Raw genomic sequence first — 25,605 nt, 5'->3', positions numbered from 1 at the left:
ATAGAAAGAACTAGTACAATACAGCACAGAAGGTAACTGAAAGAAAAAATACATAATGAGAGGAACAGAAATGACACCTCTATTCAAAGGCAGTAATTACACTGAAGTCACCGCGGTTCATGAAGGTCCCCTGGACAATACGAATGGTGGGATGTGTTTTACAACAGGGTGTGCCTGATGTTACCGCGGACAGTGGTGCATACTCTGCAACGTGCTGCGATACTGGTCAAAATATTTGTAAGGAGTTCTTTTAGTAAGGCGATACACTCCTCCACCAGAGCGGTTGACAAGTGTTCCATGTTCACTGGTGCACGTCGACGTGCTGCGATACGTCTCACCAATGCATCACACACGTTCGGAAAAACGGGCAAGCCATTCTATCTGCCGAGTATTCTCTCGTTCCAAGAGCTGCTCCAACTATGCTCTACTACGCGCTCGTACATTGTCATCCATAAAAAAGGACGTCATACCCGAATGCAACACTAAAATGACGCACATTGTGAAGGAGTACCATGGCACAATAGCACTGACTGCTGAGGGTACGGAGTTCAAAGTTTAGGGAGTCTGTCCGTCTCTGTGCCATTGCCCCTCCCCCCACCACAGCACCTGTACCAACAAAACGATCTTGTTCGACAATGTTCCTCGGTGTATCACGTGTTCCAAACTCTCGCTAATGAGGGTAGATCCAGCGTTGTCGGAGATGATCGATGTGATGGTCTAGGTATTATGGTTTGAGTAGGCATAATGGTGGACGGGTGCACTGACCTCTAGCTCTTCGAATACGGTAGACTAATAGGTCAACGTTATTGTGGCACTCTGCTCCTCCGCCATGTGCGTCTTTGCAGCGGTGCATTCGGCGCGCCTTTATTTATGGATGAAAATGCGCGACCGCATCAAACAGCGCTGGTGGTGGGCTATTGGCACGAATAGATGATTGACGAATGGACTGTCCATTCCCCCGGCTTAAATCCGATTGAGCATTTATAGGATGCGTTGGAGAGACATACTGCTGCACAGCCACCATCCCACAGATGTCGACCGCGCTGGTAAAGGAAATAATTTCTTACTAACCTTGTGGCTAGCATGGAAGCACCTTCCAGAGCATGTATTGCCATCCGTGGGGACCGTATACCCAATTAAGAATTGTCTTGCCTTTTGTAATGCCCAGGGGACCATCGCAAATCGGGATGAATTCAATGTAACTAGTGCCAATGAATGAAATGTCATTCCTGTTCGTCGCATTACGTGTTTCTTTTGGTTATGTTTTGTGCTGTATCGTACCAGTTCTTTCTGTGTATGGCCTGTGTTCCATGGACTAATGTTCGATGGCAATATCAAGTGGACCGAGGGAGGCGGAGAAGTGGTTAGCACACTGGACTAGCATTCGGGAGGACGACGGTTCAAACCCGCGTCCGGCCGTCGTGATTTAGTTTTCCCATAATTTCAACAAATTCCTTCAGGCAAATGCTGGGATGGTTCCTTTGAAGGGGCACGGCCGACTTCTTTCCCCATCCTTCCCTAATCTGATGGGACCGATGACTCGCTGCTTGGTCCCCTCCCCCAAACCAACCAACCATCCAACCAAGTGACACGTCATGGGAAAGTTACCTCCGCCCTTACGTTTTGCACAGCAGCGTACTGTATTTCTTTGTACAGAGGAAGTAAGTGACATTACTCCTCGCAGTTGCACTGAAACGGTAATCTTTTGCATACGAGTAACCAGATATGTAGTATACATCATGGTGGTGCAGGTGTAATGGCGAGCAGTTACTAAACTTGCTTGTGCTAAATATTTTTTTCCTAAAAAATCGCTTTATACATATAAGAGTACTGAAGATTGCAGCTCTGAAGCTACTAGGTTCGTAGAAAAGAAAAGCACACGCGATTACGCTTGTATCCAGCGCATCGGCCCTGGGACAGTTCGCGATCACAAGAACTAGTAGCAGGCGCCCGCAATGCGCCTGGAGCCAGAACGTGCCCAGCCATCCGCCCCCCCCCCCCCTCCCAGACCACCAGACAAACGGCAGCCAGCAGACAGCAGCCTGCACCCCCCCCCCCCCCCCCGGCACTGCCCAGCAGGCCCGATTTCGCGGTCCAGCGCGCCCGGTGCTCCCTGGCGCCGTACCTCATCGCGGATGCGCCGCATTGGCCACACGCGGTGTGACGGCGCGCCCGCCATGTTGGCAGTACCAGCAGATTCCGCCATGCCGATTGCAGTTCCTGCCGCCGCGTCACGTACCGCTGCGGGGATCTGGCACAGCATCTAGTATCGACTCAGGCAGACAGAGGCCGAGATGTGATTCTTTGCCGGTTTAAGCATTCAGCTGTCTAGCTCCAGGTCGGCGGCTAGGATCCGTGGCTGTGCTTCATCGTAATAGCTGCGAATGCCGAGTCGGCAGTTCGATAAAGGACTTTGCACGCTAGTAAAACTGCTGCAGGTCTCCGTTAACCAAGATATAAGTAGTAGCCTACGGAATCTGTTTTGGCTAAGGTTTCGTCTTCGCAGAAGGCTTTCTTCTAAGCTCTGATACAGACGTTGGTTGCCATCCTTCGTCAAACATGGAAAATGGCTGAATAACTTCAGAAACGCATTCTGTACTGTACCATATAATTGACTACTGACCAATATCTGACCATAAGATCTTCGTAAATGTCCCAGTGCCTCGATGAATAGTTTAGTAATATCTACTTGAGTGATATATATAATCTGATCAGAAGACTCTGGACACACCTTTCGAATGCGGAACCTGTTGGGAATGCAGGACGGCGTAGGTTATCGTCAATCAGAAAGGTTCCGAACAATTAGTAATAAAACAGTATTTATTATAGATGAAGAAATACTCAATTTGATTGATACTTCTTGATGTGAAATATCTAGCATAATTAGATGTGACTTCAACTTGCCAGGTATAGATTGGGAGTGTACGAGAGAACGTCATCGTTGGACGATCATGATGGAATGCTGAAACACTTGAACAAAATTTCAAGTCGATCTACTGAAAAGCATCTTTGATTAAATAACACAAAGAAAGATGTGGAGCGCGTCACACAGCCTATTACTAAAAAGTGACGTGCAGTGGAACTAACACATAAAATTAGTATTAGGAAAAATGAACAGAGGATTTGTTGGATGGGTTCTTGGAACATGCAGAGCATCTACGTGAAGGAAATACCTTGCAAGACGGTAGTGCGACCAGTTCCAGAGTATTGCCCTGCGCATGCGGCCTTCATCAAGTAGGCGAGATAACGGGCATTCAAAAGCTCGTTGATAGGTTCTTAACAGATCCGTGTAGCCCATACGAGCCGCGCGGAGTGGCCACGCGTTTTGAGGCGCCAAGCACGGATTGGGCGGCCTCTCCCTCCGGAGGTTCGAGTCCTCCCTCGGGCATGGGTGCGTTATTCTTAGCGTGAGTTAGTTTAAGTAGTGTGTAAGTCTAGGGACTGATGACCTCAGCAGTTTGGTCCCTCAGGAATTCACACACAAGTGAACAACAGCCCATACGAAAGTGTACCAGAGGTGATTGGTTAACTCAAATGATAGTATCTGGAGGAAAGGCTACGTCGTTCTTTCGAAACCCTTTTGGAAACGGAAATTGTATTCAAGGACCACTGTGTGAATACTCTGACCGTGCACTTGCACGTCAACATTGAGCGTGCCGAATTTATGATGTCACAGCGTGGAAAAAGTATGTTGGAGAGTCTTTTCGATGATGTAGACCAATATCATGCGTGACAGATACCCCGAAAGTGCGTTTGAATGTAGAAAAAAGAATTTTTACCATATTGCAGCCCCGTCAGCAACTGTGATAGACTAATATTTTGAAGAATCACCCTCAGTTGCACAACTTTTCTGGTCCTTACCAGGTTTCGGCTAAATTAATCTTGCCTTCTTCAGAAGCATAAAATTACTATAACATGCCTGAGTAAGGCACAGTCAACATTAAAATTAAAACCTATAGTACCGTGGTACCATGTCGAATGAAAACTACTTAACTGAAATCCAGCCCCGGCACCTCTTCACCACGTGGTCGGTTGGCAGCGGCAAGTACGTTGGCACTGACCGTTGCAGGCGGAATTGTCCATAATAGTAGACCAAATAGATGGAAGAGTGTCTAGGGCGACCAGACGTCCGGATTAATCCGGACATGTCCTCCTTTTTAGCCCTTTGTCCAGGGTCCGGACGGATTTTTACAGTGTCCGGCTTTTTCGCAAAGTTGAGCGTAATAAAGTTAAATTTACAATTCGTCCTGTTCTATTGCTCTTTTCTTAAATACTTTAACTATTGGCACAGCCTTCGAGATAAATACGCACGAAGGCGGCGTTAATAGGTGGCACCAGGATCGTCGATGTTATCGTTGATCGACCTATAAGCGAATGTAAATATCGATTATTTAAAATTTTCATTTCGTACCTTCGCTTTGTATTGGCTTGGATTACTGTAGTGCACGTGTGATGGGGAATACTGCAGATGAGGATACCAACCGTCTGCTTTGGACAAGTCACATGAAAGTAGCCAATCAGGAGTGGCGTTTAGGCAGCCGTCTTTGTTAAATCTTAAAACCACGTGTAAATATAAAAACAATTGATGCCACACTGTCATCACAAACAATGTTTTTAATTTAAAATAAAAAAATATTGCTCTGGGAATCACCACCTGACCACCAGTAACAATTAACTACTAGTTTTACCGGTAATGCCCGGCAGTCACGTGACTTTTCCAAAGATAACGGGTGGTATCCTCATCTGCAGTTGACCCGTTTGTGGGCCCTCCTTTTTCTTTCTTCGTCCTCCTTTTTGAAGCTGTTTGTCCTCTTTTTTAAACAACTGCATCTGGTCACCCTAAGAGTGTCACCTACGTACACCCACACCATCCCGTTTCATTAAGCGTCTGCAGTCGGGAGAACGCAGTATTGCCTTTCATTTAAAGCCCATATTTGTTGGGTTTTATATTTTAACTTACATTCTATGAATATATGCCGTTTCGAAGCACCAGATAAGTGATCTTTCGAAAACCCGCCGTTTATTGGTACGATTTGCTATGATAAAACGTCATATCGGTGGTCCAACGACTTTCGAATTGTAACAAACGCTTTATGAAAGTATGCAAGGCAAGAACACATTGAACAAAAAAATGGCTCTGAGCACTATGGGACTTAACATCTATGGTCATCAGTCCCCTAGAACTTAGAACTACTTAAACCTAACTAATTTAAGGACATCACACAAACCAAGTCATCACGAGGCAGAGAAACTCCCTGACCCCGCGGGAATCGAACCCGGGAACCAGGGCGCGGGAAGCGAGAACGCTACCGCACGACCACGAGCTGCGGACCACATTGAACACACTTTTATTAGTACTATTTGTTATAATTACATTTCAGTTAATAACATATATGCGATTAAAGTCTTCAGAAGTCAGTAACTCACAAGACAGAGTGGCACCTTTTGGAAGTGTAGCACAGTGAAAAGTGACGCAGAGTTACAGAACGATGCTTGGTGTGTTGCTCGTTCGCGTCTCACTCCATCGAAGTTTCTTTGCCCACCTTCGCGTTTTGTAATAGATACTAAGACCTTCTAACTAATTTAACAAAAGTGTATTACGTAATATTCGATGTTATGTAAATGTAAGTGCTCTCTCCCTCCCTCCCTCCCTCCCTCCCTCCCTCCCTCCCTCTCTCTCTCTCTCTATCTCTCTCTCTCTCTCTCTCTGTCTCTCTGTCTCTCTCTCTCTCTCTCTCTCTCTCTCTCTCTCTCTCTCTCTCTCTCTCTCTCTCAGGAGCTGTGTGTATCTGTTTGTGTTCAACTGGGTTTCTCTAAAAGAGATCTTCCAGTAAGACTTTCTGCACTTTTAGTCGTGTATTTCACATGTTATAAACATTTTGCTACCGGAAAGGAACATCGATTAAATAAGAATGACCTTAGGTTTTACTAAAGTGAGAATGATTAAGAAGATTGTATCCCATGTTAAAGATTATTGTAAATTTGTATCGCAGATCTGAAATGTAACTTTTGTAAACTGATGTCCCCTATGACTGCGTATGAAACTTTCCTTTTAGCCTTATAACATATTCGTAAGTACTGAAGATTTTATTTGTGTGTACTACAGAGAGAACAACATGATTAAAATATGGACAAGGGAGGAAACGTTCATTTTAATACAGATGACAGGAATTTTACATCCGTCCATTTCGTAAACTGTGATTCACGAGCCACGCACAGGCAACAACTGCCATTAGAGGACGCTCCCATCGCTTATACCACACTGAGACACGCATACCGTATGCACAAGCTGCATCATTTGTGAGCATTCATCAGCAGGTTGACTTCGGCTCGCTCAACGTTCACCTTCGAATGCAAGGTGCATGTGACGACGGCTTAACACATAGGATATTAGAGTGTGTACATAGAAAAGTTCGAGGAACAGAGTCTTTGACTGGGTTACATTAAGATATCCATTTGATTCAAGAATAATTGTTAGTCATTCCATACAGTTGTGTAGCGCGGATTACTCTAATGCTCATTTTCATGACTGTATAGTCTCGTCAGCATGTACTAGACGAGCTTAAAAAATCGAATTCCGTAACCGCAACGATCAGGTCAACGTTATTTGCCAGGTAGCTGATACATCCAGACACACATAACTGACTATTATTAGTACTCTGGATGTTTACTGTTCCAAAGATCCTTTGCGCTGCAGGGCACTCCTGACGATACCCTTGTCTCTGATGAACACTCACCGCCCAGGACAACATACTAGGGTCTATTATTTGAGAAGTATTGAAGCCATTCACATATCTATGAACTTGTTCCATATGCTCGTACCTTCGTTAACAACCTACAGTGGGGCACCCGTGTCAAATGACACGGTTTACCGGTAGTATTGGTAGCATCAGTAGGGAAAGAAAACAAATGACTGTGTAAGATATAAACTGGGAGCCGACGATTTTTCTTTGTTCTTCGTTTGCTTAGTTGTTTGTTTTGCACATCAATAGAACCGCATATCATTCAGTGTTAGTGCATTGTTTATTTTATATTCTTACATATGAACTGCATTTCATGAGTAATAAAAATTACTTGATTGCGTATTATATATATATATATAATACGCAATATATACATTATATTATATATATATATATATATATATATATATATATATATATATATATATATATATATATATATATATATATATATATATATATATATATACAGGGTGAGTCACTAATTATTGCCACCTAGAATATCTCCGAAAGTAGTATGACAGTAGCTGAAAAGTTTGTGGGACAAATGTTGCGTGGAACAACGAGAGCCATATTATGACATTGGTTTTTTATTGCTAGGTGGAGTCGGGTCAGAGATATGAAGGTCAAGTGGTTTTTTTTAATGGGATGCTATGGCTGATAGCGGCTATCGAGACGAATCCAATGATGTGTAGCAGTAAGTTCTTTGGAGGTCAAGGCAGGTCAAAAAGGTGGCATGAAAGTCCAGTAACAGAAGGTGTTCGAAGTGATGCCCATTGGTGTCAATGCAGTGCTGCAATTTTCTTACCATGGATTGAGTGGTATTGCTTATCTCTGCGGCACTTACCGAAGCACATGCTGTGACAGTTCTCTCTCGTATATCGTGCAAACAGTAAATATTCGCCGAATACGGCGTATCCGTCTAACGTACCATTGACATGTAAACACCATTCGACAGTTTCGCAGTACAACACTAATAGGAACGGTAAGACTAGTATCGTCGAATCAAGCGTATGTGAATGATATATTCCTTGGAAGAACAAGTTGATACGCTTCTCATTTACGGAGAATGGCAACGAAATTCAGTGAGAGCTAGAGACTTATACGCTGAAAGATATCCTCAACGTACTCACTCTGCACGTCGTACAATTAAATATGTGTATGATAAACTGAGAAAAACTGGATCTTTAACCCATAGGAAACATGGCCGGCAAAGGAAAGTTACTAACGAGGAAAGGGAAATTGGTACTCTTGCCACTGTAGTTCGAGGTCCTTGTGTTAGTACGCGTCAAATCAAAGGGGATTTGACATAAGCCAGAGTAGTGTTGTTCGTGTTCTGCATCGCCATAAATATCATCCTTAACATAACAGTCTCCACCAAGAATTAACTGGTACGGATTGTCCGCGTCGCATTGAATTCTGCCGATGGACTCAACTTCAGATTCAGAGGGATGACACATTTATTAATTTAATTTTATTTACTAACGAGGCTACATTCATAAACAATGGAAATGTTAATATGCATAACACGCATTATTGGGCTACTGAAAATCCATGTTGGCTGTTGCAAGTTGCACACCAAAACCCGTGGTCGATGAATGTATGTTGTGGGATTCTGGAGCACAGAATCATAGGCACCTATCTCATCGAAGGTAATCTTAATGGCACCAATTACACCACATTCCTGCAAGAAACATTAGGTCTGTTATTCGAAGGAATACCTGTAGGAACAAGGAACATAATGTGGTATCAACAGTATTGATGTCCAGCGCATTTTCCGCTGATGGCTAGAAATGAGCTGCAAAGACAATTCCCAAATCTTTGGATTGGAGGCGGAGAAGATGTGTCGTGGCCGGCTCGTTCACCAGACTGGATTTTTTCTTGTGGAGATTCGTAAAAGACATTGTTTATAAAGACGTTCCAACTACACCTGAAGATATGCGAGAGAGAATTGCCAGAGCATGTGCTTCAGTAAGTGCCGAAATGATAAGGAATACCACTCAGTCCATGATAAGAAGATTGCAGCACTGCATTGATGCCAATGATCATCACTTCGAACACCTTCTGTAAATGGACGTTCATGCCACCTTTGTGACCTTCGCTGACATTCAAAGACGTTACTGTTACACGCCATAGGATTCGTCTCGGTAGCCGCTATCAGAAAATTAGTACCAAACTTTGGAATTCCATTTAAAAAAAAGTTGACCTTCATATTTCTGAAGCGACCCCAGCTAGTAACAAAAAAACAACGTCATATTATGGCCCCCGTTGCCCCATGCAACTTTTGTCCCACAAACGTCTGAGCTCCTATCTTACTTTCGGAGTTATTCTTGGTGGCAACAGTTTGTGACTCACTCTGTATATTATTATTGTTACTTTGTACTCAATAGAACGTTCTTCATCATGATCAAAGGCAGGAGTTTACAATTATTAATGAAAAATGTGAACTTTTTTATGTACAACAGAAACATGTTTTATATAAGTTCGACGAAGCACTGATGCGATGTTTTACACATTTTTGTTTGGCGATTTTCTTCTATTTTATGTTTTTGTTGAGTAAATTGCGTTTCCTAGCGATATATGATAAATCTGGGTTATTTTATTTTGAACTGCAACATCCTTCTGTTTCACGTTACAGTTCAATAATTTTGGAATGAAACCTGAGTTAAACATAAATAACTTCTATTCTGCTCTAAATACTGTTTATATTGAAGTAACAGACAGGAGGATAGCTATGTACATCACAAATGTTACGTAGGTTAAATGGCCTCGCTCAGTTTCTAGACAGTTTATCGCGTCCAACTCTTAGGGGCATCTTGCAAGACACTGAATGCATACGTAAAGAAACTCCCGATGGCTATGCAACACACCAAACATACAGGTGATCCGACACTGACTGCAAACGTAAAGAAACGCCCAGTAGGTACGTAACACTCCTAACATACAAGTAATGCTGGTATGCACCTAACTGACCAAAGTTCAAATGGTTCAAATGGCTCTGAACACTATGGGACTTAACCTCTAAGGTCATTAGTCCCCTAGAACTTAGAACTACTTAAACCTAACTAACCTAAGGACATCACACACATCCATGCCCGAGGCAGGATTCGAACCTGCGACCGTAGCAATCGCGAGGTTCCGGACTGCGCGCCTAGAACCGCGAGACCACTGCGGCCGGCAACTGACCAAAGGTATTGGGAAAGCTACCGTAGTCTACGCTCACAGTAATCTAAGGTAGTTTTACAACTCTACTAAAGACACACAGTCGTCGATCACCTCTTACCGGAAGTGAAAGCCTCACTAAATCTTACATTAGTTATAATTATAACTATTAAAACTTATTAAGAATAGAATTAACAGAATACAATCGAGATGGTCCAGAAGACATGTCAAATTAAGGACCTGAAGATTTGCTAAAATCAATTAATCGTAGTGCGACCGTAATGCAAAACTGTGGCTTCAGTTTTGATTTGTAACACAAATAACAGTAACAATAATAGGCGTTTCGCGAAACATACGAGTTACGACAGTAAAGTAATGAAACTGGTGTGAAAAAAAAATGTTGCTTACCGTTATAGTCAAGTTTAGTGTAGTCTCCTTCAAAGTAGTTCCCATCTGATTGCACACACTTTTTCCAGCGCTTCTGCCATTGATGGTAACATTTCTACAACTCATCTTCTGTAATATCCTCCAAGACCCTCGTCAGAGCTTTTTGGACATTGTTTGAAAATTGTGTCCCTTGAACGCCGTTTTGACTCTCTCTTGGACATAGAAAAACGTCGCATGGGAGGTATCTGGTGAATAAGGTGGCTGTGGTAGTACTGAAATATGTTTTGAGGTTAAAAAGTTCTGTACTGACAGAGCAGTATGGGATGGCTGATTTTCGTGATGGAGAATCCAATTATCATCAATGTTTGCACAGACACGGACACGGAGAAGTCTTTTACGAGGTCTTTCTAAAATTACTTTCAAGTAATATTGGTTAACTGTTTGTCCAGGAGGCACCCACTCTTAATGAACAATTCCCTTGGAATCAAAGAAGCACACAAGCATGCATTTCATTTTTGACTTTGACATGCGAGCTTTGTTTGGTCTGGGTGATCCCTTTGAGCATCATTGCAAACTTTGACGTTTTGTCTCTGGAACGTACTGAAAAAAACCAACTTTCATCACCATGGCCCACCAATTCTAGATTGATTTCCGTTTGTTCTAACAGATCGGCTGCCACATTTTTCCGTGTTTCTCGCTGTTGTGGTGTGAGATTTTTGGGGACCATTTCTGCACAAATCCTCCTCATACCAAGATCTTCAGTTTTTATTAGACGAACCGTTTCTCGATTGATGTTCAGTCCTCCTGCGATCATTTTCACGGATAATCTTCGATCAGATCGTACGAGTTCACGCACCGTGGCCAACCGTGAGGTTGATGGTCGTCCACTACGGTCTTTATCTTCAACATTCGTTCTGCCTTCACTAAACATTTTATGCCAACGAAAAACTTGAGCTCTTGACATAACCTCCTTTCCTGTAGCCTTCTGAAGCTTACCGTAAGTTGTCTTCGCGTTTTCACCCAATTTAACGCAAAAAGAAATGGCATACCGTTGCGCAGTATTATACGGTTCCATTTCCGTGACGAGAGACACAAACATGTGATAACTTATTACAGCACAGCTCACGACTGAGCAGTTGCGTCGATGTGCCGCTTGGACTAGAAGCAGCTTATAGACCGAGGTCAAATATATTGTGCCTACGCAAGCCTGCAGGTTTATGACATCTTGCAAAGAAAATCAGTCTCATTACTTTATTGCCGCACCTCGTATGTGGGTATAATGGTGGGTTCATTATCCACAGCTTGCAGTGGAGTCCGCCCTTAACAGCTTTTCTCTGTCTCGCAGTCACCAGGAAAATACCTGGCGCACAAAAAGAACTATACATATATTTATGCGCAAGTGGAAGTTTTAATCACAATCCTTGGGCAGCTTAGGAAAACAAAGTAATGCCTGTGACCACGAGGGGTATGCGCATAGTCTAGGGCGCCTTACCATGGTTCGCGCGGTTCCTCCCTTGGGCATAGGTGGGTGTGTTGTCATTAGTGAAATTTATTTCAAGTTAGATTCAGTAGTGTGTAAGCCTTGGGACCATGACCTCAGCAGTTTGGTCCCATGGGAACTCACCACCACAATAATGCCTGTGAGTATTGTACCTAAGTATGTCAATAATGACAGAGTATCTATGCTTCAGCAGACATTTTGTCTGCTGAAGGCTGACGAAGTACGGATGGCGTGATGATAGAGTGATGAATGTTTATTTCCGTACGTTCACATGTCACAGCCAACTGCCACTCTGTAGAAGAAATCGTAGCAGAACATCCACGCCTTGCACGCGGAGGCATTCAGTGTTACACGGAAACAGATTAGCCGCGACTAACGGATTTGGCTCCACAAAGTTGGCACTCTAAAATACTGCCTCCGTGTTAATTTTCAGAAGCGATTCAGTTTGCGTGGGGCCAGAGCGCTCTATCTGCGCCGGAAGCGAGGATGTAAGGAGGGTAGGTCGCAGCGGAGTGCAGCGAGGCGAGAGGCGATAAAATCTGATTTACGGTGGCGTTTGTCTCTGGGCGGCGGCTGAGCCGGCAGAAAGCGGCCACTGCTGAAAACTTCCTTCCGGAAGTAATGAGGCGCCACGGTGACACTCCGGCGCGGAGCCGGCGGTCGATGTGCCATGCGTGACGCCCGTATCGATTGCCAGGGGCTACACGTATTTCGGTGCCACTTAGCAACTCTTAAAACTTTCGCGTCGTGAATTCGTGGAGATCTCGGGTATGTGATGCAGCTACGCCACCTCGTCCTTCGTGATGCCATCAGCAATTACGATACAACTGTAGGGCTGTCACAGGTCGCTAAAGTGAAATCTGCATTATCGCGGACTCTTAAACAACGACGCTACACACGCTTTCTAGTAAAAGTTGACCGTAAAACATCATATTACTCATACTGATCAGTGATTAGAGGGTAGTCTAGCCCATATTATGTCGATTGTCACGCAGGAAAATACAAAAGTGATGGATCATTTGTTGCGTATCATATTATACAGGGTGGTCCATTGATCGTGACCGGGCCAAATATCTCACGAAATAAGCGTCAAACGAAAAAACTACAAAGAACGAAACTTGTCTAGCTTGAAGGGGGAAATCATATGGCGCTAGGGTTGGCCCGCTGTATCGTCACGTGTACGATTATGATTAGAGGTGACCGTGTTTAAAATGCGTTAGTCAACTGATGCTTCATGAAACGCATTTTGTACTGTGTACTAACTGTTGAACAGGTATTGAATAATATAGAAAATAAATAACAATGCATATTAAATGTGTTCTGTCTAGGAACTTATGAAGTATTTCCTTCAGATGATCGTTTCTGTCATACCCCTGAATATTGAGGATTACTGTTGGGACACCCTGTAAGCAACACCGAAGCGCTCGCGATTATTAAAATAGAAGAAATGCAGATACAAAGTCAGGAGATGGATATTTTGAGGACAATTTGTCAAGCCTCGTCGGTGAAACATACACCACCTCATCTCATAATAACAGAAAAGAAGGCGAAGAGTGTCCCATATTCAGGCGTATGACAGAAACGATCATGTGAAGCAAGAACTTCACAAGTTCCTAGACAGAACACATTTAATATGCACTGTTATTTATTTTATGTATTATTCAATACCTGTACAACAGTCAGTACACATTCGGTCTCCTGATGGAAACTGTAAGAGGACTGCGATAAAAAGATAAGGAAGACTGTGAGGAGAGTGAAGATACGTCATTTGCCGGATGACCAAACACACGACAAAGATTCTTGGCTCCATGAATGCGAGAATCGACTATTGCTGTAAGGCTAGACCGGCATTAACAACTTTTAGATAACAGAATCCTTTTTGCTGCGACTATTCCGAAAGATTATTAAATCGGTCAAGCACGTGCGCAGTTATCGATCGATTTGCAGAAGCTCGATGCTCGCTATCGGCCGAGTAAAAGTCGCTCATGTGTTCCCAGCCTGTGTTTCTCCTAAACAAAAAAAGAGTCATGACATGCAAGTCTTAAGCTAGTAGTCATAGTGCGAGCGCGTGCTAAAAAGTAATGCCTCATAATTTACGTGACACTGTTAAACAGTTTTAAATAAAATAAACATTAACATTCTACATTTCTATTCTTCATGTGTACATATTTCTTTCTCAATTGGCGCCGAAAGCGTTTCTCCCAAGAAAAGCCTAGTTCGTTGATACCTTCTCTGTAATATGTTTGACATTGTTGACGGAGTGATAAACACTCCTCCCTTGCATCGTTTGTTCACCATCAAAATGAATTCCTCGAAGGTGTTCCATGGAAACAGATGAATGGGGGAAAGTCGGGACTATTTGTTGACTAATAGTGAACCCAAGGTGTCGGATTGTTGCACTTACACGCGGCCATGTTACACGCTACAATTCTGAGTCTTCCTGCTGGAGGTGGTTGAAATATTTGCACATGAAGAACAAAGATGTAGACTGTTAATAACTTAAAAAATAAATAAAAGAAGCTTAAAGTGCGTTCGCGTACAGAATTCCGAGGCATTACTTTGCAGCATGCCCTAGTACTTCCGGTACAGCTCTCGCCTTACATCGGATAAGAACTAATGTTACCTTGCAGTACGTGTCGACGACAGAAGCCGTTTGTGGTACGTTTCCGCAGTGTCCTTTAACTTGTCCAGCGCCGTAGCAGCGTTATTGTGCACTGCAGTGCAGACGTGCGGTCACAGGCCGACCTGCGTAATTACAGAGGCACGTGGCGGGTAATGGAGTTCCGAATGGCACAATGAACGAGCGACTCGGCGCAGACAGCTGAACTGCCCGAGTTGGGCGCACAGAACGCCTGCGAGGCGCAGTTTGCACAGTGCGGCCGCGGCGCGCATCGGCGGTCTGCGGGACATGTTTACACAGAGGTGTGTGTGTGTGTGTGTGTGTGTGTGTGTGTGTGTGTGTGTGTCTGAACGACTGCACCGCGTGGCTTGTGCAGCTGCGGGGGGCGGCGTGGCTGTAGTGCGGCCGACTGGGGCGTTGCGGGGCGTCGGCGCCCGCTGATGGAGCAGCCGCATCGCGTTCCAAACGCTTACACCAACTACCTGTCACTTATTGATGGCTGGTTTTTGTCTACGAAGTTCGTTTCGTGTCAAGCTCTTCCCTAATCGGAACCAACTCAATTTTACCTGTCCGTTTTACGTTGATTAGACGAAACAAATGGTTCAAATGGCTCTGAGCACTATGGGACTCAACTGCTGTGGTCATCAGTCCCCTAGAACTTAGAACTACTTAAACCTAACTAACCTAAGGACATCACACACACCCATGCACGAGGCAGGATTCGAACCTGCGACCGTAGCAGCAGCGCGGCTCCGGACTGGAGCGCCTAGAACCGCACGGCCACCGCGGCCTAGACGAAACATTCTGACAGCCTGCTCAGTTGGGTGTTAGCCGATTTCAGTAACGCAACATGGTAGCTATTGTGAGGGACATGGATTCGAAAAGTATGTGCTGTGCCACCACATGCCTAAGCACAATGTCAGTAGCGGACTGTGTGGAAAACTGATCTGCTTACTTAAATACAGGGTGAAAAGTATTTAAACCGACAAACTTTGGGAGGTTGTAGGGGACATCAAAACAAATATTTTTCCCTAATGTCATTTTTTCCTATGAGGAGTATTTAAACCGGTAGAGGAAGATTTACTGGCGACAAATTAATTAAATCAACAAAAAGTCCAGAGAGGACATATCTAGGGATCGAGCAGGCCATGGTACAGGACCACCTGTACCAATCCACTTTTCTGGGAACCGTCGGTCCAGGAATCGACGCACACGACGACTGAAATGTGCCGACGCCTCGTCATGTTGGAACCACATATGTTGTCTTGTAGGGAGCTGGACGTTTTCCAGAAATTCTGGCAATGCTCTGGCGAGAAAATTGTAATAGTGCGTGCCATTTAATGGTTCAAATGGCTCTGAGCACTATGGGACTTAACATCTGAGGTCATCAGTCCCCTAGAACTTAGAACTACGTAAAACTAACTAACCTAAGGACATCACACACAGGCATGCCCGAGGCAGGATTCGAACCTGCGACCGTAGCGGTCGCGCGGTTCCAGACTGTAGCGCCTAGAACCGCTCGGCCACTTCGGCCGGCCCATTTAATGGCCTAGGTAGCAGATACGGCCCAGTTAAAGAGTCCCCAACAACACCGACCCACACATTAACGAAGAACCGCACTTGATGAGCGCTAGTATCTGTGGCATGTGGGTTATCCTCCCTCAAAACATGCACAGATGATGGAAATGTAGGATGCATTTCACAGTGTCCCAGATACCACTGCGAAAACTGTGCTCTGGGTGGATAATCAAATAGGTCCAGGTTGTGGACACGCTGTAAGTGAAATGGACGTAATAATTGCTCTCGATGGACTGTTCTTACATTCGTCCCCATGTTACGTACAATTGCACGAGTGCTGATTGAAGGATCCCGCTCCACATGCTGCAAGACAGCTTCCTCAAATTGCAACGTTCTTACCGTGCGACGGCGTCCCTGTCCAGGTAATCTGCTAAATAACCCGGTCTCAAACAGACGTTGGCACACAGTAGCATAGGTCGTATGATGCGGGATACGGCGATTAGGATATTGTTGTTGATAAACCCGCTGTGAAGCTTGTCCGTTGTGGTGCGCTACGTAGTACGGTCCAAGCATGTCAGTGTAGTCACTCCAGGTGTATCGCTCCATTAGTAAACAGAGACAATGCACTACTACACTGGTGGACAGCAGGTGCCTACAACGGAAGAGCGTAATACGCCCTCTAACAACTGAAGATCGTAATACGGCCTCTAATAACTGCAGAGCGTAATACGGCCTCCACCGGTTTAAATACTTCTCATAAGAAAAAATGACATTAGCGAAAAATATTTGTTTTAATGTCCCCTACAACCTTCCAGAGATTGTCGGTTTAAATACTTTTCACCCTGTAGAAATGTTAAACGAAAAAAAGAAATGATACTCCGAAGTCAGGCCGTGAAGACCATGCATTGTCGCCCGGCCACCATGTCCTCCTTTGCCATTCAGGGTCATGGGGATGTGGTATAGTGGGGCCATGGGGTTAGCACACCACTCTTCCGGCCGTTGTCGACATGTGGACCTTGGATCCGGTATCTCTGAATCACATAGCTCCTCAGTGGGCATCACTTGGCTGAGGGCACCCCGGCCCATTTCTCTCATCAAGGAAAAATACTTGGCAGTACCGGGAGTCGAACCCGGATCCTCCATCTACGCTCACTACTCAGATACGTAGATGGCCTAGTAACTATATTAAGTCCAGATTTACTGCAGCTTCGCATTACTCCGTGAAATTTTACGACCAAATAAACAATAGTAAGAAAATAAGCAATGACAGTGGTAAAATTTTGTACATGGCTGCACGTTCAGAGACCGTGAATAGTTACAATTGAAAGAAAAACACTCCGCGGTCACTATTTTTAACAAATTAATCTTGTTTCAACACTGCTAGGAGTGTCTTCCTCAGAATTTAAATCAAAGAATGGTCTATATTCTGTAACATGATCACAGAATTATGACTAAAAATGTATGATAGGGTATAAGTACGGAATCATCGTGAAAGACTGGCAGTACTTATATGTCATTTATAAAATAATAAATATGCCAAAAGGGCATTAGCCATAAAGGTATTTAAGATAAAGAAAACTGTGATGGCAAGCCACTAAGGGCTGCTCGATACTTGCGTGGTGCAGGTTGCAAAACGGAGTACGTTTTTAGTCATAATTATGTGACCATGTTATAGAATATAGACCATTCTTTGATTTAAATTCTGAGGAAGAGCTCCTAGCAGTGTTGAAACCAGGTTAATTTGTTAAAAATAGTGACCGAGGGCTCTGTTTCTTTCAATTGTAATGACAGTGGTATCCACAACAAACCGCTTAAGTGATTGAACATCACGCAGTTGGACAATGTTTCGGAAAGTCTTATCGAAATTACAAACTGTGGATGTGCTCAGCTTGTAGCCAAACGAATCATCTATCTGTGTCGGAAAGGAGCATGGACTTGGGGCAGTGGAGTGTCCGGGTGGTTTCAATAGACTAATGTCAATTCATCATTTATTAATAAAAATACAATCTGAAAACTACACTAAACTGCAAGAGCGGTTTCACCGTAGTCGATCTTAACAATGTAGGAGCCATTTCACCATAATCGATCGTAGCACACTTTAATCTCTAGATGCGTTTCGTCATAATTGGTAACAAGAAAATAAATATATCATCTTACGAGTGGTAGTGGAAAAGGTACTTTGCCAATCTTTCAGGTTCATTAAAGAAAATCGTTCAAAAAAAGATATAAGAAAACTGAATGCTGATGGCCGATTTCCAAACTGTGAACGTTACGAAAAGTATTTAAAACTACGGTAACAGCAACTTCACAGACGGTGCTACTTTGCCCACAATAATCACGAAAGACGTTTAAAAGTAGTTAATAACTTCTCTAAAATAAACCTTTGACACAAATTGGCACGTACTGAACTCTTCACATAATCTTGGCGCATCTAGCGCACTCGTTCAATGGTGGCAGCCTCAGATCAATGGCCTTCAAATATGTCGAACAATCTCGTCGCTACCAGCGTAGTAAATATTTAAAAGCTATTAAGTGGTGCCAAGCTTCATAAGTTAATCTCTCAATAAATTGTCATAGTCCTTTGCGTCACTTAAAGGGTACATTGCTGTAGGCATATTTAAGCAGCCGACAAATTTATCCACTTGTGAGTGTAGCTGAGAAACTCGCTAGCATAATTCTGTCACATCCACATCCATCCTGATCAAAGCGCCGTACACTGAACGCGTCAGTGAGAAGAGGTAAGACACAGACAGCCTGCACTCATCGCTCAGCGGTAGTACCGCCACGACAACGGTACACAGACCGCCCGCTCGCCGACCTGCTCCAACAGACAGTGTGTTCATTGCCTCGTTTCCAGGAAGGCCGTTTGACAGGACTCCGCACTAGCTGGCGCCTCTTCATTTCTTCCTCGGCCACAGATAACACCAGCCTAACACCACTCGCAGCAAGGCTTCACTAACGTCAATAGGCAGAGCAGTTCCTGGAACGGTTCATTAACACTGAAATCTCACAAAAGAAACTGAATAATGATGTAGTTCAAAGACAAAATTTGCATGTTCTCTCGCAAAATTGAAGGAAATGTTGTCCTGTCCTGTACAAGTTATCACATTGTAACATACACGCAGACACTGCAGAAATCTACCACGACAGTCTACATTCCCACAGCATTTTATCCTACCTTACACAGCCTGAAAACGTGTTATTAAATAGAAAAGAATATTTATTACTGACAATGTGGGAGACCTGTATATGATTCAGAGATTTCATTTTAGCCATATCCCTCCTCTGTACCATGGATAATAATCATTGAGTAGACAAAAAGGGATGTTGATACCAGGTGCGCTCAGTATGGCGTCACAAAAAATGTGCATCAAAATTACGTACGAGAAATTGAGCGAATAACTTCGGAGAACAGAAATGAATGACAATAATGCTGAACTGATACTCTGTACTTTCCAAGTGACGAAACAAGAACATACACTGCGTGGAAATTTCTATGAAATTGACCCCAAATTGAGATTCTAGTAATCAGGGAAATTCATGTTTTCTATATACGTTTTCCGGTAATACATTGAATAGTCTAAAACACAGAAGAGAGTGCCAAAACTGAATGTATAATAGATCGGGTTGAGTAAGTAAGACACGACCCTATAATCAGCTCCCAACTCGCGAGAAACTACCTCAGTGCCTCTGCACTGCGTCGCGTCTAAATTCCAGATGGCGTTCGCAATTCAACACAAAATTCACTATGCGAAATGCTGGAAGAATAAACGTTCGTATACGAATATCACACGACTGGAATGTATTAAACATTGGCTCATAACAGTCACTGCTAATAACTGAAACAGTCCCACTAAATATCTCAAAAAATATAGGTACCATCTCCAAACTGCTCCAACTTCCTCGCATCGACGTCCCGTATCGAGTTCGAACGAAGTGCGAAATACTTGCGCCCACATTGGCTACTTTTTGGAGCGGTACTCTGATTGGCTGAAAGGAAACGGAACTTATCCAGAGATGAAACACGTTTACCTCACGGAGAGAAAACCCACAGAGCTTGGACTATCTATCGAATACCGATTACAGGATATCTTTGCAAAAAGTGTGCAAAGACTATTGCGCGGTCTAAAGAAAAAGCCGGGGTAAACTGAAAGTGCCGTTTAACACGCGTATTTCAACAGGTCACGCAATTCACGTAAATTACGGGCCAGTAGAAGGGGGAAAGAAAACTGAGATCGCCCGTCTAATCCATAATGATTGTTAACACTAGTCTGACGACATATATGGCATGATGTATGCCTAGTCACACGCCTCATCTACTGAACACATGTGAATACTTTCAGTCTGACAGGTACCACAATCGTAGAAAGCTTATGGAATGATAACACTTCCACCATCGACTATAATTATCGTTTGTTTTCCAATGTTGTCCTGTTCAGGTATAACGCCACTGCGAAGCGTTGGCACGAGAACAGGTCATCAAGCTGTCCATCCGCCAGTATACCGGTAGGCAAACACTATGATAATCTGCCTATTTTAAGAATATTTTTCGTTCTCTAGATAGATCGGAGTGCCTCAGTAATGACCCACGTAGAGCCAGGACTTCCCAGCTGAATACCAGAAGAGCCGGCAGTGTGGCTGAGCGATCACAATTAGAAATAATGGTCCACGATTTTAAATTCTGACTCGAATAGTAGGCGTCTGAAATGCTGCACTCCCAGTCACATTACAAACTTGGATAATTCGATGCGAACCATAGATATCCTGAATTAAATTTTCACTCTGCAGCGGAGTGTGCACCGATATGAAACTTGCTGGCAGATTAAAACTGTGTGCCGGACAGAGACTCGAACTCGGGACCATTGCCTTTGGCGGGCTAGTGATCTACCGACTGAGCTACCCAAGTACGACTCGCGACCCGTCCTCACGGCTTTAATTCCGCCATACCTCGTCTCCTACCTTCCAAAGGTCCCGAGTTCAGCTCTAATCTGCCAGGAAGTCTCATGCATATCCTTATCTCACAAATAAGATACTATAAATGGTTTCCCCTACCACTGCACCCAGCAGCCACTCAGAAGAGTGGGCAAGGTATATTTTTCTACAACCCAAATATCTGGCAGATACACTATTTCCCGGTTAATGGCAATGGGAATACGTGCCTCGCTTGCATTTCAACATACATTTTTACTATAATTGTGACGCCAACAAGGCAGGGCTATTGTGCACCTGAACTGAACTGGGAGTAGTTCGTCGTAGGCAATGCTAGGGGATTTATTTTTGGAGAGGGTTATGAAGGGCCTGGATACGTCGATAAACAGGTGAAGCAATAGAATAGAAAACCGCATACTTGCCTTACGCCATTTTTAATCCGAGCAAATCTCTCTCAGCCTTTAATACTTAATGTTTTCTATTCGTTCTTTATTAAGCGTCTTTTCTCGCTATTTCAATCATCTTGCTATATATACTTTACTTCATCTAACGTCATTTCTAGACCGGCAAATCATTTTGAACGGTCTTAATTTATCTCGGCTCTAGCTTCAGTTATTAAGCGTAATGTCAGAACTGCTTCTCGAGCTTTACCTTCCCTAAATCCAAACTGATGGACAGCTAGCAGATGTTCGCACTCAAATACGACGCTCTGTAAGACTTCCGGGACGAGAACGCGCTGCCGATTTACCAGGACTACGAAGTTTTTCCATGACGAGTAAGTTTTAGCTTACGGCTGCTGCCTTTATTTCTTTTTAGTTGTTAATGGCTCTTAGACATTACCCATATAGTCAATCCCAGAATTATTTCTAACTGCGTAACAGCCTAAACTTCTGAAATGATATGAGATATACAAGATATTTTCGTAAGGGTGTGCAAAAATTTAACAGGACATGGAGTACGCCCCACTGAACAATTTGAGATAGGGAACCTGCGGTAGCCCGCATCTCGTGGTCGTGCGGTAGCGTTCTCGCTTCCCACGACCGGGTTCCCGGGTTCGATTCCCGGCGGGTCAGGGATTTTCTCTGCCTCGTGATGGCTGGGTGTTGTGTGCTGTCCTTAGGTTAGTTAGGTTTAAGTAGTTCTAAGTTCTAGGGGACTTATGACCACAGCAGTTGAGTCCCATAGTGCTCAGAGCCATTTGAACCATTTTGAACCTGCGGTCTGAGACGCCAGCTTAAGGAGATATGGAAGCAAACTTGTCTACCGCTTTGTCTAGCATCACTGTTTTCCAGCTTCTATGTAAACACTCTGTATAATAAGAATTAAACACATATACTACAAAAATTAAATAAACCCATTGACATAACAGGAGGATTGATAACCGAAAATATATTAAGTCACCTAAAGAAAAAAGTTTTCCTATATACTTGTTTGTTCTTGTGCAATAACCGTACAGAAATCTATATACTTTTAGGGCTTCTGTCGCTAAAATACTGTGAATGTTCGTCGATATTACACTGTCGAAGGACACCGCATGGTACAATAGTGTCGTGATTTTTTGACGAATCCCATCCCCTCACTGTCGCATCTCGGTTAGGCGGTATCTCCCGCAATTAAATCGAAGGCACCACATTGTCGTTATTAAGCTGAACTGTATTTATAATTTGGCATGAAGAACGTCGTATGAGATTAGGTACCATTTCATTTCCTGAGACTGGTGCAGCTTTTCGTTCCATCGGTCACTGGTTCGAGTTCTTATGGTACGGAGAGGATCGCCCAGTGGCACTTTAACATATTTTGCTGTACCAACGTACATATCTTTATTTACTACGTTGTACACTACTTCGTTTTCCTTATTCTGCTGAGCGTCGTCACCCACAACATAACGGTAGTCTTACGTAGACTAGGCGGCTCTAAAACTTCTATAATATGAAGCAGTAGATAATTTTTGGTATTATTGCCATCATAGCATTTTAACTGCATCAAGAGTGAATCAGATAAAATAATGAATGTTTGTTCTTGGACTACTTTTGCCTGTTTTAATCCCTCTAAGACAGTTGTCAGTTCTACAGTGACTATGGACGTTACTTCAGGAAGTTTGAATTTGTCACCTGGATTAGGTTTTTCTTGCTTTGTCTTCTTGTTTGTACGCATCTGTGTAAATCAGTCTTGAAGATGGCCCTGTTACTAAATCGTCAACAAATCTTTTTTTCATGCATTGTATCTGGAGTATAGATGGTGATTCCCACCGTTCAGCTTCGCTAAGATGTTAGCGTAGGGCGTGCTGAGACAACTCAGATTTGGGGACGCGGCGCTTAATTAGCCAAAGGCAAAACGTCGTAGCAAAATTCTGCTAACGGCGTAAATTTTCTGAGTTGTCTAATCTATATCAATAAACAGCTAACCCAGTGCACGGTGTTTTGTTTCCTGTTCAGGTTGCCTATCTGACGGCTTACAGTGGCAACAAAAATTTCATTTGCAAAATTTCATTTACAATATTTCATATAATTATTGATGGATTTAAAACGCTGCGATTATCTACTCGTTAAGAGGTATTACATTGCGGGTTTAACGTAATAAGACAGGTACTGTACTGCAGTTAGAGTATGTGTGTATCTCTTGAGGCGTGCTGATTACCAACAATGTATTCATGTAATACTTCAGAATCAGAGCACTTAGCGACTTCTAGCGAACTTCACACATAATTTCAAACTTTTTCTAAAGTTTTTCTTACTGACACCGTCACAAAATAATGAACCAAAAATGTTTACAACTAATTACAATTTCGCTATTCATGGAGTAAATTTTCAGCACCAGATACGAGTATATCAGACAATGGACTGCCGCGAATAAGGAACAGCCGACTTCGGCCATTCTTGACCTGACGTAACCCAGGAATCCAGTGCGTATCCCTCGTAGCGCAGGGGCTCCATCCGTTGTGACACTGGTTAGGCGTTCGCATTTTAAATCCATTGACTCTAACACGTCTTCCACGGCAAGAAAAATATCCAAACCCGTGGTTGTGTCTTATAATGGTATGAGGTCGAGAGGCGAGGCGGGCGGTCGGGCGGTCCGCACGGCCAGCTAAGCGACACGGCTCGGCCACTGCAGCAACACACGAATTGTCCCGGGGCGATGTTCTGAGATACAGCAAAAACACAATATTGTATGACATTTGATATTAGAATGCACGTTTTTACATTATTAAACATTAATTTTGATCCAAGAAATATAACTTATACTGTAAGGTGAGAGAAAATTGCATTTCATTGTCCAGAAAAAGGTAGTTAATAACTGGAGAGCAGAAGGTGTCTTAAACATTGTTATTCAGACTACTTGGGCTCGGTCCTATAGAGGTATGACGCTGTAGTGGTTCACAAAGGATACCTAAATATAAATATTTTAGATATGTAAACAACACGAAACAAGAATAATGAGTTTGCAATATCGTTAAAGAAATAGTAGAAAATGGTGGAAAAATGTAGATGGTCATTCTGTAAAATTAAGAAATTGCTCCTCCTTTTCAGCAGACAATCGTGAAATATTTTGTACTTCTGGAAGTTGTGTGTGAATGAAATCGGCATCAGTTTTTCCTTTCTTTAGGATGTTTACCATTTCTCACTGTTCAGTACTACTGAATGTCCCTTTGATGAGCGGTATTCCTCGCGAGCTGATTTTAATTTAAGCAGAAAAAGTGATTTGTAGCTTTGTTGTGGTGAATTTCCTTATGTTAACAGTTTCAATGATGGTAATTTTAGTGCATTTCAGAACATGGAGTGAACATGATGCTATATTGTTAGCTCCTCGAGGCCATTAACCCTCATGCCACAGTTATATTGTTGTCTCACTGTTGTCATGAGCATGAACACAGACGTTTCATATGAAAGCTGGCGTAAGAAGAACATATCCGAGTGTGTACTAGTTGGAACTAACAATAATTCTTGCAGATAGATTACTGATGTACAAGTGTTACCTTCATAATACGACTAACAATAGGGCAACTATTAATTTCGAGCGTTCCACTGATGTAATTGAACGCTAATTGTCAAGCACGTTTAGAGTGAAAAAGGTCGTGGAGCTAGCATCGGCGCCTTCTGTTCGTTACTCTTGAGACTCATTACCTTCGTCATTGTTGGAGCGCTTTTAATGTACACTGAGGTGCCAAATTCATGGGTCAGCGATATACACATATTCAGATGGTGGTAGTATCGCGTACACAGGGTATAAAGCCACAGTGCGTTGGTGGAGCTGTCATTTGTGTTCAGGTAATTCATGTGGAAAGGTTTCCGACGTGATTATGGCCGCACGACGGGACCTGACAGACTTTTAATGCGGAATGGTGGTTGGAGCTAGACGCAAAGGACATTCCATTTCGGAAATCGTTAGGGAATTCAACATACCGCGATCTACACTGTCAGGAATGCGCCGAGAATACCAAATTTCAGGTATTAACTCTCACCACAAACAACGCACTGGCTGACGGTCTCCACTTAACGACCAAGAGCTTTTGCGTAGAGTTGTCAGTGTTAAGAAACAAACAACACTCCGTGAAATAGCCGCAGAAATCAATGAGGAACTTATCCGTTAGGACAGTACCTCGGTTCGGCGTTAGTGAGCTATGGTAGCAGATGACCGAAGCCAGTGCCTTTGCTAACAGTACGACATCGCCTGCTACGCCTCTCTGGCTCGTGACCATGTCGGTTGGACCCTAGATGACTGGAAAACTGTAGCCTGGTCAGATGAGT

The sequence above is a fragment of the Schistocerca cancellata genome, chromosome 5 (assembly GCF_023864275.1).
Source record: "Schistocerca cancellata isolate TAMUIC-IGC-003103 chromosome 5, iqSchCanc2.1, whole genome shotgun sequence".
NCBI lineage: Eukaryota > Metazoa > Arthropoda > Insecta > Orthoptera > Acrididae > Schistocerca > Schistocerca cancellata.
The sequence above is the reverse complement of the archived record's forward strand: the minus strand, read 5'-3'. Positions refer to the sequence as shown.